General features: G+C 43.5%; 1 protein-coding gene across 1 annotated transcript in view; it reads left to right on the top strand.

Annotated features, from left to right (window-relative positions):
* Positions 1 to 1,106: 1,106 nt before the first annotated feature.
* Positions 1,107 to 18,056, top strand: part of LOC122690790 (A-kinase anchor protein 17B-like) — a 30,685-nt gene continuing 13,735 nt past the window's right edge. The window contains exon 1 of the mRNA XM_043897732.1: positions 1,107 to 1,205. The gene's annotated coding sequence lies outside the window, so the exon portion shown is untranslated. The remainder of the gene's footprint in view (positions 1,206 to 18,056) is intronic.

Here is an 18,056-nt window from a genome sequence, read left to right as displayed (position 1 = left end):
GTCCGACTCTTAGCGACCCCATGGACTGCAGCCCACCAGGCTCCTCCGTCCATGGGATTTTCCAGGCAAGAGTACTGGAGTAGGGTGCCATTGCCTTCTCCGGGAGCAGACTCCAGTCTGGTAGAATTGTGGGACCAGATTTGTCTTCAAATTGTTGGACCACCATTGGGAAGAGAGGCAAATTTGGTTTTGTGTGAAGTTACCAGGGGGCGGGTTTCACTTAGCCTCAAGCTATGAGGCAGAGACACAAGCAGCGGTCTGTCGGGCTAGTGGGTTCTTGTCACTGCAAGGTGTTCAGGCTAGACGGCAGGGACCCTGTATGTGGGAAAAGAAAACCAAAAACCCAAAGCGAAACCAACCAGTGCGAGGGTAGAGTCAGTCGATGACCTTCGAGGTCCCTGCTGACCCTGTGATGTGTAAGTTCTGGCCACGCGGATGCACATTTCTCAGCAGTCTTGCCTCAGGGATGAATGAGGTGCAAGGTACCTCTCCCGATCGCTTTCTTATATTACTTTATTCAAAGCAACTGGCTCGCGTGGCGGTCTGCAGACCAGGTGAGTCGCAGGTTCTAAATCGCTGTAACTCGTTCAGGGGTGGGGGGTTGGGGGAGCCCGGGCAGAGCCTTGCAATCCTCAGGAGCAACCGCACCGTGGGATAAACTTTGGCTCTGGCTCTGCCGCACGAGAGGGGCGGGGTTACTTGAATTGATTCTCAGGAGAAGGCGATTGGCCCCCGGGGAATCCAAGGGGCGGGACTAGTCTATTGTTGCCATTGGTCCTGAGCGCAAGTTGAGGGATGGCAGCGAGGGGGGCGGAGTCCACGAGGGAAGGCAATTGGCTAGGCTAAAGCCCACCAAGGGGAGCGGGCTGGCAGGCGGGCGAGCCTGAAGCCGGGAGTCCGCAGCCAGTAGCCGGGAGGCGGCTGCGCGAGCTAGCCGGGGCCTCGGCGGGGCGAGGGGCGCACGGGGCGTTGGCACCGGGACGCGCGCTTGCGTCGCCGACTTGGATGCGGCGGGGACGCTTCTGCGCCCCGTGCGCTCGACGCGAGCCATTCAACAGCTGGCCTCGGGGGCTACAATCGTAGGGAGCGACTGGGAGCTTTGCCGGTCGAGACTGCGGCGATTGGAAAGACGCGGCGGCAGTAGCGGCAGCCGGGGTACGCCAGCAGAGACTCGGGTGGAGACGCAGCAGCACCCCAGGATCCCGGTAAATGCCCTCTGCTCTGCTTGCAGAGCGGCAGCCACGTCCCGCTGCGTATCGGCGGGCCGGCCGGCCTGGCCTACGGGAGCTGGGTGCCTGTAGACAGGGCCACGCGGGACCCACGGCGGGGATTGGGGAGGGGATGCTCAGGAGGCCTGGGTCGCTCCGCCTGCCCCTGCAGAGTCAGGGTTTCCAGAGATGCGCCGGGGCTCTTCCCCTGGTCCTCTCCTTTCACCCTAGACCTTGCCGCACCTCCCCCGACCCTGGCGCCGCACTAGGGTCGGCTCTGGCACCCACGCCAGAGCTCTCTTCGGCCGCCGAGGTCACTCGAGGCATTCCCCTGGGGTATGCTGACAGTGGCGTCTCGCTAATGGGAACTAAGGGTGCCCTCTCCGGTACCGTCCACAGGCCAAAGGCCGGGTGCTCAGCTTCCCCCCCGCCGCGCCCGCCCCGGCTCCGGTGCACTCCTCCAATTAACCAGCAGCCGGGCCCCGCCGCCCCCGCCCCCCTGTGACCCGGTCCTGGGCTTCAGGGATTTGTCAAGAGTCTCGCTTGAGGTTTCCAGCGCGGGTGGAATAAAACTGTCCCCAATCTGACTGGTGCGACAGGGCCCACCCATGGCACGGGGTTCTGAATTTGGGTTGGGGGCCGCGGGGCCAGGGCAGAGCAGCTTGGAGAGGCCCAGGCCGTAGGAGAAACCGCTGTCCCCGAACGTGGAGAAGTCCGGTAGTCTTGGTGCGTGGGACTCGCCTCTTCTTTACACGTGGTCTCCTGCACTTGGAGATTTTCTTTAAAGCCAACCGTTACTGGAGAACTTTTGAATGTTGCTAACTCCGAGGAGTGAGTTTTATTGGAACACTGGATTCCAGCATGAGGACTGGTCACCCTTTTGACTTTTCCATTTTCTCCTGCATCTTGTCTAGATTGGGACTAAGGTCTCAAAGATCAGGCCCATTTTGCTGTGTTCTCTCCTACCTGCCTCGATCTAACTTTGGAGCGTCATTCTGTTGAGAGAGCAAACTTACGCTCAGACAGGGCTCTGTCTTCATGCTGAGAAAACTACTCTTTGGGATAGTATAGTTGGGGTCTCTCCAGTTCTGGTTTTTTCTGTTTGCTTTTGAAAGAATGTGGCATTCCAATAGTTACATTTTTCTGTGCCCCGTTTCTCTGTTTGGGTGGGAGGAGTCACTCAAAGCATTGAGTATCTTGAAGTGTGGAATAACATGCATGAAATTATTTTTACCTTGGCTTTTGCTAAGCCCAGAGAAAAGTAGCAAGTGGAATAGGCCTGCTGGCACGGGTGTCAGGGGATCCCAGCTATGGTGTAGATGAGAGCACGCCTGCAGGTGGAGAAACAGGGCCGAGGTCCGGAACCAGCGAAGACCATCTTGGCTCCTGTGATGGTGCCTGGGCTTTCCATGTGTGGGCGCCCACGCCAAGTCTCTTCAGCCTGTCCAGCTCTTTGCGACCCCATGGACTGTAGTGCGCCAGGCTCCTCTGTCCATGGGATTCTCCAGGCAAGAATACTGGAGTGGGTTGCCATGCCCTCCTCCAGGCCTTTCCGTGTAGTCCTAGCCAAAGAGCGCACCTGCAGTGTGGCCCTTTTTTCTGGGTTCCCTGCCATACACTCATGTGAAGAGCGTGGCTTCATGTGTCATCTTCAGCATCAGAAAGAAAAGTGAGGTGCAGAGATTTGGGAATGTGAAGCTAACTCATAGTGGTGGCAGTTGTGGTGGTGGTGGTGGTGTGTGTCTGTGTGTGCACACGTGTGTGAGGGAGAGAAACTTGTTTCAAATGCTAAAGCGGCTCTGCCACCGAGCCTAGCTATGGGTTTGTCTTCCTAGCCTGCATTCCTACTTTTGCTACAGAGAGGGATTTTGGCTGAGCTGTTTCAGAGCCAGGGTAGTGTTACTTGTGTAATTCTCTTAGTGGCTGTGTTGGGCCTGTATCAGTTCTATGTTATAGCCAGCATGCTCCTGAAGCTGTAAGATGCTATGTATTAATAGCAAGTCAGAGGCTGAGGTAGACCAATGCCTGAGGCACAGTCTGTGCAGATGTGGACCGCATGGAATCCAGTGGTGCTTTGCTCAGAAGAGACACCATAAGGCTGGACCACTTAACAGCAGAAGAAGGCCAGTCATAATAATAATATGCATTCACCTTAATTGAGAGTTTATGAGCATTAAATACTTGCATCATTTTTCATAAACTTGACAATTCTGTAAGGGAGGCATTATTATCTTTTGAAGCTCAGAGAGGTTAGGTAAATCATCCTGCTGGTCAGTGGCAGAGGTGGGATTTGAACCCGGGTCTGGTTGACACTAGCCCTTGAGCTTGGAAACATTTTACCATTTCATGTCACAGAGGAGGTTTCAGAAACCAGGTGGGATGTGAGCAAGGCTTGGAAGGGTGGGGTTTATGTAGGGAGAGAGGACATTTAGAGAGAGGGGTTTGAAGGAACTCGAGGGATACTGGCCTGGCTAGAATGTGGAATGGACACAGGGCATGATTAAATACAGAGCTGGTGGGGGTGGGGTTGTGTTCTGAAGAGTCTTGAAAGGAACTTGGGACTTGATGCAGTAAGAATGAGGGCAAGGTTGAGAATTTTTGAGCAAAGACAAGCAGGTCAAAGCCAGTCCTCATTCCTTGGTGTGCCCTGCCTGGGTCCCCAGACCTGTCCCTGCCTCACTCTTTCTTGAGAACCTTGCCCAGCTGTCAGTATATTTAACTTTTGTTTTAAAATTTCCTGAAACTTTGGAGAGCACCGGGTACATGCAACCAAGCAGAAGAAGCAAGCTGGGAGTCTGGGGTCAAGTTCAGCCCTAGATGGGTATGCTTCAGCCTGTACAATATTTTTTTTAAAGCAATTGAATTAGGGGCCAACATTGAAAAACCAAAGAGCCCAATAAAAATCCAGATTTCCAGCTTCTCTCTTCTTTTAAAATTTAAAAAAATTTTTAATTTAATTTTTTTAACACCATTTTGTATTGGGATATGGCCAATTAACAATGTTGTGATAGTTTCAGGTGAACAGAGAGCTTCTCTTAAAATGCCAGAAGACTTGGCCTGGGTTTTGCCCGCGGAAGACAGAACCATGCAGTGCTGACTCCTTGGCTGGGGTCACATCCCCCACGTCCTGGGACACACCTGACCTGGTGGGCCCCAGACCCCTACTCGAGGGCAGCAATCCCTCATGGAGGAAGATGCTAATTTAGGATTAGCTCCTTGTCTTATTGTGTAATTAGGGAATTGTCAGACCTGCAGAAGAACTGACTCTGAAATGTGAATATTCTTAACATGCAGAAGTGCTGTGGCCCTGTCTGGGGAAGGGTTACTGACCAGGAACTGAGCGGCATCCTGACGTGGCACCTTTCCTCTGGGCTGGGATTTCGAAGCCTGCTCTGATGCAATCCCAAAGAGACATTCTGGCAGGCCTTGCTTGGACTCAGGTTTTGTTCCTGAGAATCTGAGTCAAAATGATGAAAAGAGTTCAGAGGGAAGAACCAACTCAGAGATGGTGATCTAAAAAGCAACATGTTAAAAAGGTGAATCTGGAAGTCACTGAAGACCCTATATATGTTCTAAGGGGACAGGTACGAGCCATTTCTGTGCTGGTGTTTGGGGTGAGAGGTCTTCTTGGTGCAGGTCTGTACAGGCCCTGCAAGACACTTAGCAACTCTGGCCCTCTGCTCACCCAGTGACACCAGTATCTGTCCCTGAGCCAGTTGTGACAACTACAGTCAACAGTAACTATGCCTGTCCCACCACTCCTGAAGGGCAGTGCTAACACATTTGAAAACCACTGAGGTCTATTCCCAGGAATTCTAACATCCATTTCCCGAGGAAGAGTGTTAAACCCATTATCACTTCTCTGTGGCCCAGAGTATATCCTGTGCTTCCCACGGTGCTCACCATTTGCTTCTTCAGATTGCAGTGGTCTTAATTTCTTTCTCTTTCTAGACACAGTTCTTTGAGGGTAACTCATCACTGTAGCTTCCAAAGTGTCTTAAACACTTAACTGGAGTAGCTGCTTATAGGTGCACTTAACTGATCTCCTCATTCACTGATTAATATTAGTAGCTCTGGGGGCCTTGAAAGAACAAGCAAGTCTGTTTTAGCATTTCACTGTTCATCTCCAGGTGCTATTATTTGTATTTTCAATATGGGAGTAACACTTTTTCTTTTAAAAAATTGAAGTATAGTTGATTTATAATGTTGTGTTAGTTTCTGGTGTATAGCAAATTGATTCAGTTTTACAAATATATATGTACATATGTAATATTTTTCAGATTCTTTTCCATTATAGGTCATTAGAAGATGTTGAATGTAGTTCCCTGTGTTGTACAGTAAATCCGTGTTGTTTATTTATATAGTGGTGTGTATCTATTAATCCCGAGCTCCTAATTTGTCCCTCCCCCTGGTTTTCCCCTTTGTTAACCGTAAGTTTGTTTACAACATCCGTGAGTCTGTTTTAAATGTAGTTGATGAGCAAATTCTTTGCTTCAGGAAAGACTTAGTATTGTTAAATCCCTACCACGTGTCAGGCTCTGTTGAAGGCTCTGAAGAGAAAATGATGAACAAGACACATGAAGTCCCTCCCTACTCTCATGGAACTTCCAAACTGGGGATGGGGGTGGGGTGGGGCAGATAAAAAACAGTTTAACTAGTCCACGTGATCATTTCAGGATAAGATGGGTTGCTACAATACAACCTGACGGGGGTGGGAGCAGCCCTGTTTAAGGCAGTGTTCCCTGAGTTGAATCTGAAAAGTGGGAAGGAGCCAGCCATGAGAAGAGCTTGGAGGAGAGTGCTGCAGCCAGAAACCAGCATGGGGGCAAAGGCTCTGTGAGGGGTGAACAGTCAGCAAGGCCAGCGTGGCTGAAACAGAGAGGACAGGGCAGTAGGGGAGAAGGGTAATGGGGTGAAAGAGGTGGGTAGGGGTTGGATTTAAAGGGAAGCAGTTTAGATTTGGTACAAAGCATGCTGGGGAGCCACGGGAGGATTTTGAACAGAGGAGAAATGCCATCTGAGTTAGGATTTTAAAAAAATCATCTTGACTGTTGTGTAGCTTAAACTCTATGGGGGCAAGGACGGAAGGAGAGAGACCAGCAGGGGGCTTTTGGAGTCATCCAGGTTAGAGATGATGGTGGCATGAACCTGGGGGAGTAGTTGTGAAGATGGAGATGGATTTGGAATGCTTGATCAAGGAATGGAGTGGAAACGATCTTGCTGCAGTATTGAATCTGAAAGGAGAGGAGGAAGAATGCCTGGTTCTGAGCCTGAGCACCTGAGTGAAGGGCAGTTCTATTTAGGGAGATGAGTTACTGGGTTGTGGGGGTGGGGGGTAGTCTGAGGTAGGGAGCAGGTTTGAGGGGAGGAAAATTAAGGTTGAGGTGCAAATGGGACATTTAGCTTGGAGACATTGAATGGGTGGTTGAATATCAGTGTTAGGGTTGGCTGGAGCTCCAGCCTATAGAAAAATTAAATGCAAGTTAGAGCCACTTTAAGTTGCTATTATATAATGGCAACTAACTAACAAAGGTAGTGAAAATCAGGACTGTGAGGATTCAACCATCCCTCCCCTTCACCTTTCGCCCCTGGCAACCTCAAGTTTATTCTCGGTCTGTGAGTATGTTTCTGCTTTGTAAATAAGTTCATTTGTACATCCCTTCTAGCTTCAGCATATAAACGATATTATATGATATTTGTCTGACTTCACTCAGTATGACAATCTCTAGTCCATCCATGTTGCTGCTAATGAATAGTCGGGGAGTTTGAGATTGTCATGTACACAGTGCTATATTTAGAGTGGGTAACCAACAAGGACCTACTGTATAGCATGGGGAAGTCTACTCAATGTTACATAGCAATCTAAGTGGGAAAAGAACTTGAGAAAGGATAAATATTGGGTTGGCCAAAAAAGTTTATTTGGATTTTTCTAAAACCTGAACAAACTTTCTGGCCAACCCAATACATGTATATTTGTGACTGGGTCCCTTTGCTGTGCTCCTGAAGCTAGCACAACATTGCTAATCAACTAAACTCCAATATAAAATAAAAAATGAAAAAGAAACCCAATAAGGATCCAGTGTGAGCAGGGCTGCAAGAAGATCAGGCATGTTAACACTGCTGCTGGCACGATCAATTGATTTTATATTTCAGGAGAACAACTTGACAATATGTAATGAGCCATGCAAATGTTTTCCTAGCCTTTGACATGGGAACATATTTTGAGGAAACAGTTTTTTAAAAGATTTGTACAAAGATTTCCATTAGTGGTGCTTGTTTTCATACTAGTAGTACAGAGCGGTAGTGGTGCTCTTGTGGAAAAGAAAAAAGACAGCACAGATCCCAAGAGAGGGGGACTATCTAACCAAATATATAGTAACTTTCAAGAGTTTCTATAGACTTTCTCTTTATATAGAATTTCTCTCTATATAGAATTTGCTATAGGCACAAAAAGTGAGAAATGTGTTGACTATGTCAATTCTGGAATTGTGATTCAACAGGTGCAAACCCAGATTGTGAAGGCCCATAAGTACAACTGTGTAAACCTCACATGCTATTCATGCTGAAAATCATAAATATACAGTTGTCCTGTTTTTGCAAGCCACTGCATCTGCTTTTGACTTTGTCCTCCTTTCTCCCTGGCAGTGTTTGGTGATCAGGGTGCACCATGAAGAATTCACATGAATTGTGACTTCTCCAGTCTTTCCTCCCTTTATCACATTTTTGCCAGAAGGTATGGAAAGTATCTTCTGCAGGATGTGTATTCAAATAAGTTTCCCTTGGGATTTTAAAAAGGTTGTGAAATACTGTGGCTCTCACAGACTGCTTAGGAGTGCAAAGCATGGTCCCATGTAAAGGTCGCTTTTTCCCTGTAGGTGGCGACTCATGGGCAGAAATCTTGCTGGTAATTTTCAGGTTGTGAAGATAAAACCTGAGAAGCAAAACACTGGTGACTTGACGATATGCAAATATTGTTTCTCACAAATAATACTCTGACTCTTCAATGAGTGAGGCAGAAGTACAGAAGATACTCCAACCACATTCCATTAAATCTCTGATAGCTTTTTTTTTTTTTTAAATTTTTTTATTAGTTGGAGGCTAATTACTTCACAACATTTCAGTGGGTTTTGTCATACATTGATATGAATCAGCCATAGATTTACACTTATTCCCCATCCTGATCCCCCCTCCCACCTCCCTCTCCACCCGATTCCTCTGGGTCTTCCCAGTGCACCAGGCCGGAGCACTTGTCTCATGCATCCCACCTGGGCTGGTGATCTGTTTCACCATAGATAGTATACATGCTGTTCTTTTGAAACATCCCACCCTCACCTTCTCCCACAGAGTTCAAAAGTCTGTTCTTTACATCTGTGTCTCTTTTTCTGTTTTGCATATAGGGTTATCGTTACCATCTTTCTAAATTCCAAGCTTTTTTTTCCTAATGTGAAGAAAAGAAAGCAATGTGTCTACTTCAGTAGCATCATAGTAAGTTAATACAAGGTTTAAGGTGCTATTCCTAGCCGGAAGTGTCTAGAGAGAGATATTTTGTAACAAAAATGTTCTTGGTGTTGGAAAAGGGGGCAAAAGATCAAAAGATTTGTCAGAGGGGTCTTCCAACTGCCCTGTGCATATTTTAAATAATAGCTCCCTCCCTTGCAACCATGGAGTGACTCATACTAACAGAGTTGCATAAATGTATTTGCACTGAGAGGCCTAACACAAACCTTTCTTTAGGTTAATTTAGTGACTGAGCACACACATACATTTTTTTAATGGAAGTATTGTTGATTTACTATATTGTGTTAGTTTCAGGTGTATAACATAGTGATTCAGTATTTTTGCAGATTCTCTTCCATTATAGGTTATTCCAAGATATCAGGTATAATTCCCTGTGCTATATAGCAAATCCTTGTTACATATCTATTTTATGTAGTTTGTTGATCCCATGCCTCAAATTTGTCCCTCCTCACCTCCCTCCCCACTTTGGCAACCATAAATTTATTTTCTATGTCTGAGTCTGTTTTGTATATATACTTATTTGTATTATTCTTTAGATTCCACATATAAATGATATTATACAGTATTAGTATTTGTCTGACTTCTTTCCCTAAACATAGTATTCTCTAGGTCTGTCTACATTGCTGCAAATGTCAATATTTCATTCTTTTTATGGCTGAGTAGTTGGGTTAATTTATTTTTATTACTCTCAGAAACACTTTGCTTTCACCAACATTATCACATAAAGGAAACATTCATTATGATCTTTTAAAAGAGGGAAACACAAACAGGAAATTAAGTTGCCCAAACAGGTGAGTTAACACGAATCCAGTTTTCTTCATTTAAAGATCAAAATTTCCTGTACTAAGCCGTACTTTAGAGCAGATTTTCTTTGTGCTGGTAGAAGAGATTCTCTCTCAGTAAGACTGCAGTATATCATGGTCACAAATTGGTCATTGCTGTGGGTCTCCAAAAAGTCACTTCTTTTATGCCCTGAAAGCCCCCAGAGCCACAATAAGCCCTTTAGGACCATCTTAATTTAAGAATTTAGTCATTTGGTGGATCCTAGATTGGTTATCTTCCTCTTATTGCAACACTGTGTACTGCTCATTTTAATGACGTGATTTAAAGATTTTTAAGATCAGAGCATATGGTCAGTGTCCGTTTTTAAATTGTTGCTCAGGGAACTTCCCTGGTGGTCCAGTGACAGACTGCATTCCCAATATAGGAGGCCTGGGCTTGATCCCTGGTCAGGGAACTAGATCCCACCTGCCACGAGTGAGGTCGTATGTCGCAGCTAAGACCTGGCATAGCCCAATAGACAAATATTTTAAAAAATTATAGTTCGGGTTAATGATGTATCAAAACACCTGAACATTCATCCATGACCTCTTGACTGAAAAACCATGGAACTCCTCTATTTGGTCAAGACTTACTGGAATTCTGTACTAGTTGAGAAATTGGAAATTGACTAGGTTGATTTGACCCAAATACATTTTGACTGCCCTGCTGACAATGAATATGTCAATATAACTTTATACATCTTAAATGCTTTCAAAATGACTTAACTTTAAGGTTCAAAGGCCTAAAGAAAAAAGCCAGCAAAGGACTACTTTGAAAGAGGATATTGAGTTGTGCAGATGACCTTATTTTTTTTTCACTTTTTAAAAAATGTGCCTCATTCAAATAGCCTTGCGCACTCTGACAGCAAGTATTTATGAGAGTGAGAAAAAGGGAGAGAAAATGAATGAGGCATACTTTGCTCATGACTCAGGTTCTTTTAATGTCATGGTTCTGATCTAAAACACCTGAGGTGTAGCAGAGGCCTCCCTCTAGTATCTTCTGAAATGAGAGAAGGTATTGGAGGAACTTTGCTTGCAGACCCCATAGAATGTATTGATTTCCCACTGCAGGTTCAAACAACCATTTTAGGGAATATCTCAAAACTGATTACTTTTCTCTAGTGTCTTATTCTGCTGCTATTTAGTCAGCTTTGCTACTAGCTATAGAGGCAGGAAGATGGGGTGGACCCATGACTAGAGAAAGCAGCCACAGTTCTCTGAGAAGCTGCTAGAAATGTTCTGGTGTTGAGAACTGGTTGAGTGAAATGCTTTGGTAGAGCTATGTACACAAGATACTGCTGGAATGTGCACTGTGTAAACATATTGAATAACTCTAATTTTTGAAGGTTAGAGGAGTTCTCATTTGCCTGTGCAAAGGCGTTCAAGAATGAGTGATCTCAGTGGTGTTGCTTTTCATAACAAGGCTAGAAGAGAGATATGTGTATGTGTGAGGGAGCTAGAAGGCCATGGTAGAATGTATTAGAGCATGGTAATAGTTTAAAATCTTGATTAAAATTCAATTTTTGAATCATTGATGAAGGCCATACTTATGACGTTCCTTGCCATCAGGGCTCAGCTTCTATTAGGCATATGACAGGAATTAATAAAAATGATGGGGAAATTGTTAATGAATTCTACCATTACTATCAATTGAAGCACAGACATATTAAAAGGGAATTTAGCATAATACTCTCAAGGTCTTTTCATGCTGTCACAGATGACAAGATTTCATCTCTTGTATAGAGTATTATGCTATGTAAAATAAGTCAGAGAAAGACAGATACCAAAAGATCTCACTCACCTGTGGAATATAAAACACAAGCAAACAAACACCTAAAATTAATTAGCAAACCAAGCAAAACAAACACATAGATATAGAGAACAGAGTAGTGGTTACCAGAGGGAAAGGTGTAGGGGAGAGGGTGAAATTATAAAGGGGGTCAACTGTATGGTGTTGAATGGAAACTAAATTTCTGGTGTAAGCACACTGTAGAGTACTCAGTAGTGGACGTATAATTTATATGCATGCAGTTTATATAATGTTATAAATCTCTTCAATTATTTAAAAAGTGTATTTAGAGGGCATATTCAGTTCAGTTCAGTTCAGTCACTCAGTCATGTCCGACTCTTTGTGACCCCATGGACTGCAGCACACCAGGCCTCCCTGTCCATCACCAACTCCCGGAGTTTACACAAACTCATGTCCACTGACTTGGTGATGCCATCCAACCATCTCATCCTCTGTCATCCCCTTATCCTCCTGCCCTCAATCTTTCCCAGCATCAGGGTCTTTTCTAATGAGTCAGCTCTCCGCATCAGGTGCCAAAGTACTGGAGTTTCAGCTTCAGCATCAGTCCTTCCAATGAACACCCAGGACTGAGCTCCTTTAGGATGGACTGGTTGGGTCTCCTTGCAGTCCAAGGGACTCTCAAGAGTCTTCTCCAACACCACAGTTCAAAAGCATCAATTCTTCGGTGCTCAGCTTTCTTCACAGTCCAACTCTCACATCCTTACATAACCACTGGGAAAACCATAGCTTTGACTAGATGGACCTTTGTTGGCAAAGTAATGTCTCTGCTTTTTAATATGCTGTCTAGGTTGGTCGTAACTTTCATTCCAAGGAGTAAGCGTCTTTTAATTTCATGGGTGCAGTCACCACCTGCAGTGATTTTGGAGGGCAAATTAGGTTGTTCTAAAGAATCAGTTTTAAATCATATCCTGGTAACTTAATCTCAGTGATTTTGCCTCTTTGAGTAGATACATTTTTATTAATGGACTTCCCAGGTGGCTCAGTGGTAAAGAATCCACCTGCCAGTGCAAGACACAGGGTCAATCTCTGAGTCAGAAAGATCCCCTGGAGGAGGAAATGGCAACACACTCTTAGTATTCTTGCCTGGAAAATCCCATGGACAGAGGAGCCTGGTGGGCTATAGTCCATGCGGTCACAAAAAAGTCAGACACAACTGAGCAACTAAGCATGCATGCATTTTTATTAATAAATATAAATATGCATAAAATGTGTAACTATACTAAATAATATATGTAATTTAAAGTAGATTTCCTTTCTAACTTGAAGGATATTTGATTTACAATATTGTATTAGTTTCAGGTATGCAGCAAAGTGATTCAGTTATATATGTATGTAACTGATTCTTTTCCATTATAGGTTATTATATGATATTGAATATAGTTCCCCATGCTGTACAGTAGGTCCTAGTTGTTTATCTTTTATATAGAACACTATGTATCTGTTTATCCCCAAATCCTAATTTATCCATCCCCCACCCTTCCCCTTTGGTAACCATAAGTTTGTTTTCTATGTCTGAGTCTGTTTCTGTTTTATAAATAAGTTCATGTGTATCATCTTTTTTAGATTCCGCATAGAAATAATATCATATGATATTTGTCTTTGATTTACTTCACTTTGTATGATAAACTCTAGTTCCATCCATGTTGCTGCAAAAGGCATTATTTCATATATATGTGTTCCTAAGCCATAAAAAACATATATGAAATAATGCCATTTGCAGCAACATGGATGGAACTAGAGATTATCATTCATATATATGTGTGTGTGTGTGTGTGTGTGTGTATGTATATGTAATCTTCTTTATCTATTCAGCTGCCAATGGACACTAAGGTTGTTTCCATGTCTTTGCTATTGTAAATAATTCTGCTATGAACATTGGGGTGCGTGTATCCTTTTGAATTAGAGTTTTTGTTTTTTCCGGAAATACGCCCACAAGTGGGATTGCAGGATCATGTAGTAACTCTATTTTAGTTTTTTAAGAAACCTCAATACTGTTCTCCATAGTGGCTGCAGCAGTTTACATTTCCATGTACAGTGTAGGAGGGTTCCCTTTTCTCCACACCCTCTCCAGCATTTATTTGTAGACTTTTTGATGATGGCCATTCTGGCTGGTGTGAGATGATACCTCATTGTAGTTTTGATCTGCATTTCTCTAATAATTAGCGATGTTGAGCAGCAGATTGCTTTTTTATTTTAAAAAATTAGTTTATTTGGAGGACAGTTTTTTTACAATATTGTGGTGGTTTTTGCCATATATCAACATAAATTGGCCATAGGTATACATGGACTCAGTGGCAGATTACTTTTGAACATGTTAAAACAGGGATTGTATGGGGGAAAAGGGCACAAACCTTTTAAAACCTATTTTCAGGCACAAGGTAGGGCCTTGTACAGTTTTAACTAGATTCAAGGATTGGCACATTTAAGCTTAGAGTTGAGAGAGTGGCCTGTGTAGAAGTTTCTGGCCTCTCTGGATAACTAAGAGGATGCAGCCACCCCAGGCCCTCCTGTTCTCACTGCAGCCTTCAGATGGGGCACCAGCCTCGGTCTCTGCTCGGTGTTCTTTAGTTGCTGAGGCCATCTTGCTCTCCACTGTGGTCATCTGACTTGTGACCTCTGCTGTAGAATTTACTGCTTATTTTAGAGTCAGTGTGAGAATGAAGCGATAGTCAGGTTTTTTTTAATGTCAAAAAATACGGGTATCAAGCACTATAAAATACCATCTGATCCATTTCCCTTCAAATTTTAGGAGAGCATTTATTATACCTCAGGAAAGCAGAAAGATCTGGCTAAAATATAGAAACAATGGAAATCGCCCTTGTGAAGGATATGAGGCATACGTTTAATGTCAAGAAGTTGATTTTTAGTAGTCTTTGTGAGTTTAATCTTAAGTAGAAGGAAAAATAGAAAATTTACATACAATCCATTTATATCAATCGTGATTTTAAATGAGTAACTAAAAAATGCCTCTGTTAACAGTGTAAATCACCAAAACATTTTATTAAAACCACTTTGCAAAAAACTCATCACTCAATTTCTAAACTTCATTCCTGTGTATACATAGTTTTGACAAAATTGTAGCTAAAATGACACCGCAATAAGCAGCTTTGAACGTGTTCTCTTCTTATTTTTAATTCTTTCTTAGGTTGAGTTCCTAGAGCAGGTTGCTGGTTCAAAGGGGATGAGCATTTTTATGGTTCTTGGTCCGTTTTGCCAAGTTATTCTAAAAAAAGATGTAATTAATTTTTCATTCTGGTAGCTCAGCTGATGAAGAATCTGCCTTCAATGCAGGAGACCCCGGTTTGATTCCTGGGTCCAGAAGATCCCCTGGAAAAGGGATAGGCTACTCATTCCAGTATTCTTGGGCTTTCCTGGTGACTCAGATGGTAAAGAATCAACCTGCAATGTGGGAGACCTGGGTTTGATCCCTGGGTCAGGAAGATCCCCTGGAGGAGGGCATAGCAACCCACTCCAGTATTCTTGCCTGGAGAATCCCCATGGACAGAGGAGCCTGGCGGGCTACAGTCCATGGGGTTGCAGAGGGTTGGACATGACTAAATGACTGAGCACAGCACAGCAGCAAGATATGAAGGTGCCTAGTTTTTCTTTCTTCCCCAAAGTCTCCCATGAGTGGGCTTTTGTAATTTTTTAGTTATTTGCATAAAAAGTACTCAGTGCGATTGTGTATCTCGAAATTAACTAAAATTTAGATGTTTGTATCATTAGCTATTTTTGTATAATAAGCCATCCGAAAACTTAGTGGTTTAAACAAAAACCATTTCTTATTTCTCACGAGTCTGTAGTTTCTCAGGACTGTTCTGCTCATCTGTGATGGCTGCAGCTGATCTCGATGGGGATTGCTCTGATGTGAGCCGTCAGTTGGTGGATTGGCTGGGAGCTGGCTGGTCTAGGATGGCTGATGAGCCATCACAAGTAGGCTCTTTCCCATGTGGCCTTTTTCAAGCAGGCTAGCCCAGGATTCTCCACATGCTATGGAAGTGTTCCAGGAGAGTGAGGGCCACTTGACACCTTGTCTGAGAGCTGGCACTTGAACACTTCTGTCACATTCTATTAGGGGGAAGAAAAGGCAAACTCACGTTCAAGATCTGGGGAAAAATAAACTCTATCTATTGATAGCAACAACTCTCAGTTCAGTTAAGTTGCTCAGTTGTGTCTGACTCTTTGAGACCCCATGGACTGCAGCACACCAGGCCTCCCTGTCCATCACCAACTCCCGGAGTATACTCAAACTCATGTCCATTGAGTCAGTGATGCCATCCAACCATCTCATCCTCTGTCGTCCCCTTCTCCTCCTGCCTTCAGTCTTTCCCAGCATCAGGGTCTTTTCCAGTGAGTCAGCTGTTCGCATTAGGTGGCCAAAGTATTGGAGCTTCAGCTTCGGCATCAGTCCTTCCAATGAACACTCAGGACTGATCTCCTTTAGGATGGACTGGTTGGATCTCCTTGCTGTCCAAGTGACTCTCAAGAGTCTTCTCCAACACCACAGTACAAAAGCATCAATTCTTTGGCACTCAGCTTTCTTTATAGTCCCAACTCTCACATCCATACATGACTACTGGAAAAACCATAGCTTTGACTAGACAGACCTTTGTTGGCAAAGTAATGTCTCTGCTTTTTAATAAGCTGTCTAGGTTGGTCATAACTTTTCTTCCAAGGAACAATCATCTTTTAATTTCATGGGTGCAGTCATCATCTGCAGTGATTTTGGAGCCCAAAAAAGTAGTTTCTCACTGTTACCATTCTTTCTCCATCTATTTGCCGTGAACTGATGGGACCAGATGCCTTGATCTTAGTTTTGTGAATGTTGAGTTTTAAGCCAACTTTTTCACTCTCCTTCTTCACTTTCATCAAGAGGCTCTTTAGTTCTTCTTCACTTTCTGCCATAAGGGTGTTATCATCTTCATATCTGAGATTATTGATATTTCTCCCGGCAATCTTGATTCTGGCTTGTGCTTTATGCAGCCCAGCATTTCTCATAATGTACTCTGCATATAAGTTAAATAAGCAGGGTGACAATATACAGCCTTGATGTACTCCTTTCCCAATTTGGAACCAGTCTGTTGTTCCATGTCCAGTTCTAACTGTTGCTTCCTGACCTGCATACAGGTTTCTCAAGAGGCAGGTCAAGTGGTCTGGTATTCCCATTTCTTTAAGAATTTTCCACAGTTTGTTGTGATCCACACAGTCAAAGGCTTTGGCATAGTCAATAAAGGAGAAGTAGATGTTTTTCTGGAACTCTCTTATTTTTCTAGATCTAACGGATGTTGGCAATTTGATCTCTGATTCTTCTGCCTTTTCTAAATCCAGCCTGAACATCTGGAAGTTCACGTACTGTTGAAGGCTGGCTTGGAAAATTTTGAGCATTACTTTGCTAGTGTGTGAGATGAGTGCAGTTGTGTGGTAGTTTGCGCACTCTTTGGCATTGCCTTTCTTTGGGATTGGAATGAAAACTGACCTTTTCCAGTCCTGTGGCCACTGCTGAGTTTTCCAAATTTGCTGAGCATCATCTTTTAGGATTTGAAATAGTTCAACTAGAATTCCATCACCTTCACTAGCTTTGTTCGTAGTGATGCTTCCTAAGGCCCACTTGACTTCACATTCCAGGATGTCTGGCTCTAGGTGAGTGATCACACCGTCATGATTACCTGGGTCATGAAGATCTTTTTTGTATAGTTCTTCTGTGTATTGTTGCCACCTCTGCCTAATATCTTCTGCTTCTGTTAGGTCCATACCATTTTTGTTCTTTATTGTTCCCATCTTTGCATGAAAAGTTCCCTTGGTATCTCTCATTTTCTTGAAGAGATCTCTAGCCTTTTCCATTCTATTTTCCTCTGTTTCTTTGCACTGATCACTGAGGAAGTCTTTCTTATCTCTCCTTGCTATTCTTTGGAACTCTGCATTCAAATGTGTATTTCATTTCTTTTCTTCTTTGCCTTTCACTTCTCTTCTCTTCATAGCTGTTTGTAAGGCCTCCTCAGACAACCGTTATTCCTTTTTGCATTCTTTTTCTTGGAGATGGTCTTGATCACTGCCTCCTGTACAATGTCACCAACCTCCATCTCTAAGTCATGTTACGAAGCGTGTGGATACAGGGAGGGGTGGAAAATCAGCATCATTTTTGCAGCTGTTAGACTGCAGTAGTCAATATCGTCCTTCAAACTCCCATCTTTCAAAGCTCTATACCTGTTCCAGTGATGTACCCAGTTATTAAAAAAAAAGAGCCTTTCTCAGAATTTAAGCCAATTAAGAAAATCACTTTGTTCTTTCTAGCCATCCATTTTATACATCATTCTTGAGTCTAGTTTACTTTTGATGATTTTGAAATATCAAATCCACAATAAAACAATTTCAAAATTGACCTCCATCAAGACTATTTAAAAGAATGTAGCCCAGACTTTGAAATCAAGCAAAGCATTCTAAAATGTTTAAAACAACGGCAGTATCCTTGGAGTACTGGAGACCCTGACAAACTGGTTACCTTGAAGTGATTAACTATTTTGTGTATATTTTTTCTGGAACATTTGTTAAAGCCTTGCTTTAAAAATATACCTATTGACTACAGATAAATTTGGGGGTTTAGTGTATCTTAATTGAATATCAACTTACTTTTTCTCCTGAAGGAGTTTAGTGTTGACTTATTTGGGTTGCAAATTGCAGCAAACTGACTGGATTTTGTCT

This window comes from Cervus elaphus, chromosome X, assembly GCF_910594005.1.
Source record: "Cervus elaphus chromosome X, mCerEla1.1, whole genome shotgun sequence".
Taxonomy (NCBI): domain Eukaryota; kingdom Metazoa; phylum Chordata; class Mammalia; order Artiodactyla; family Cervidae; genus Cervus; species Cervus elaphus.
Note: the sequence above shows the minus strand (reverse complement) of the source record. Positions and strands in the feature narration are given on the sequence as shown.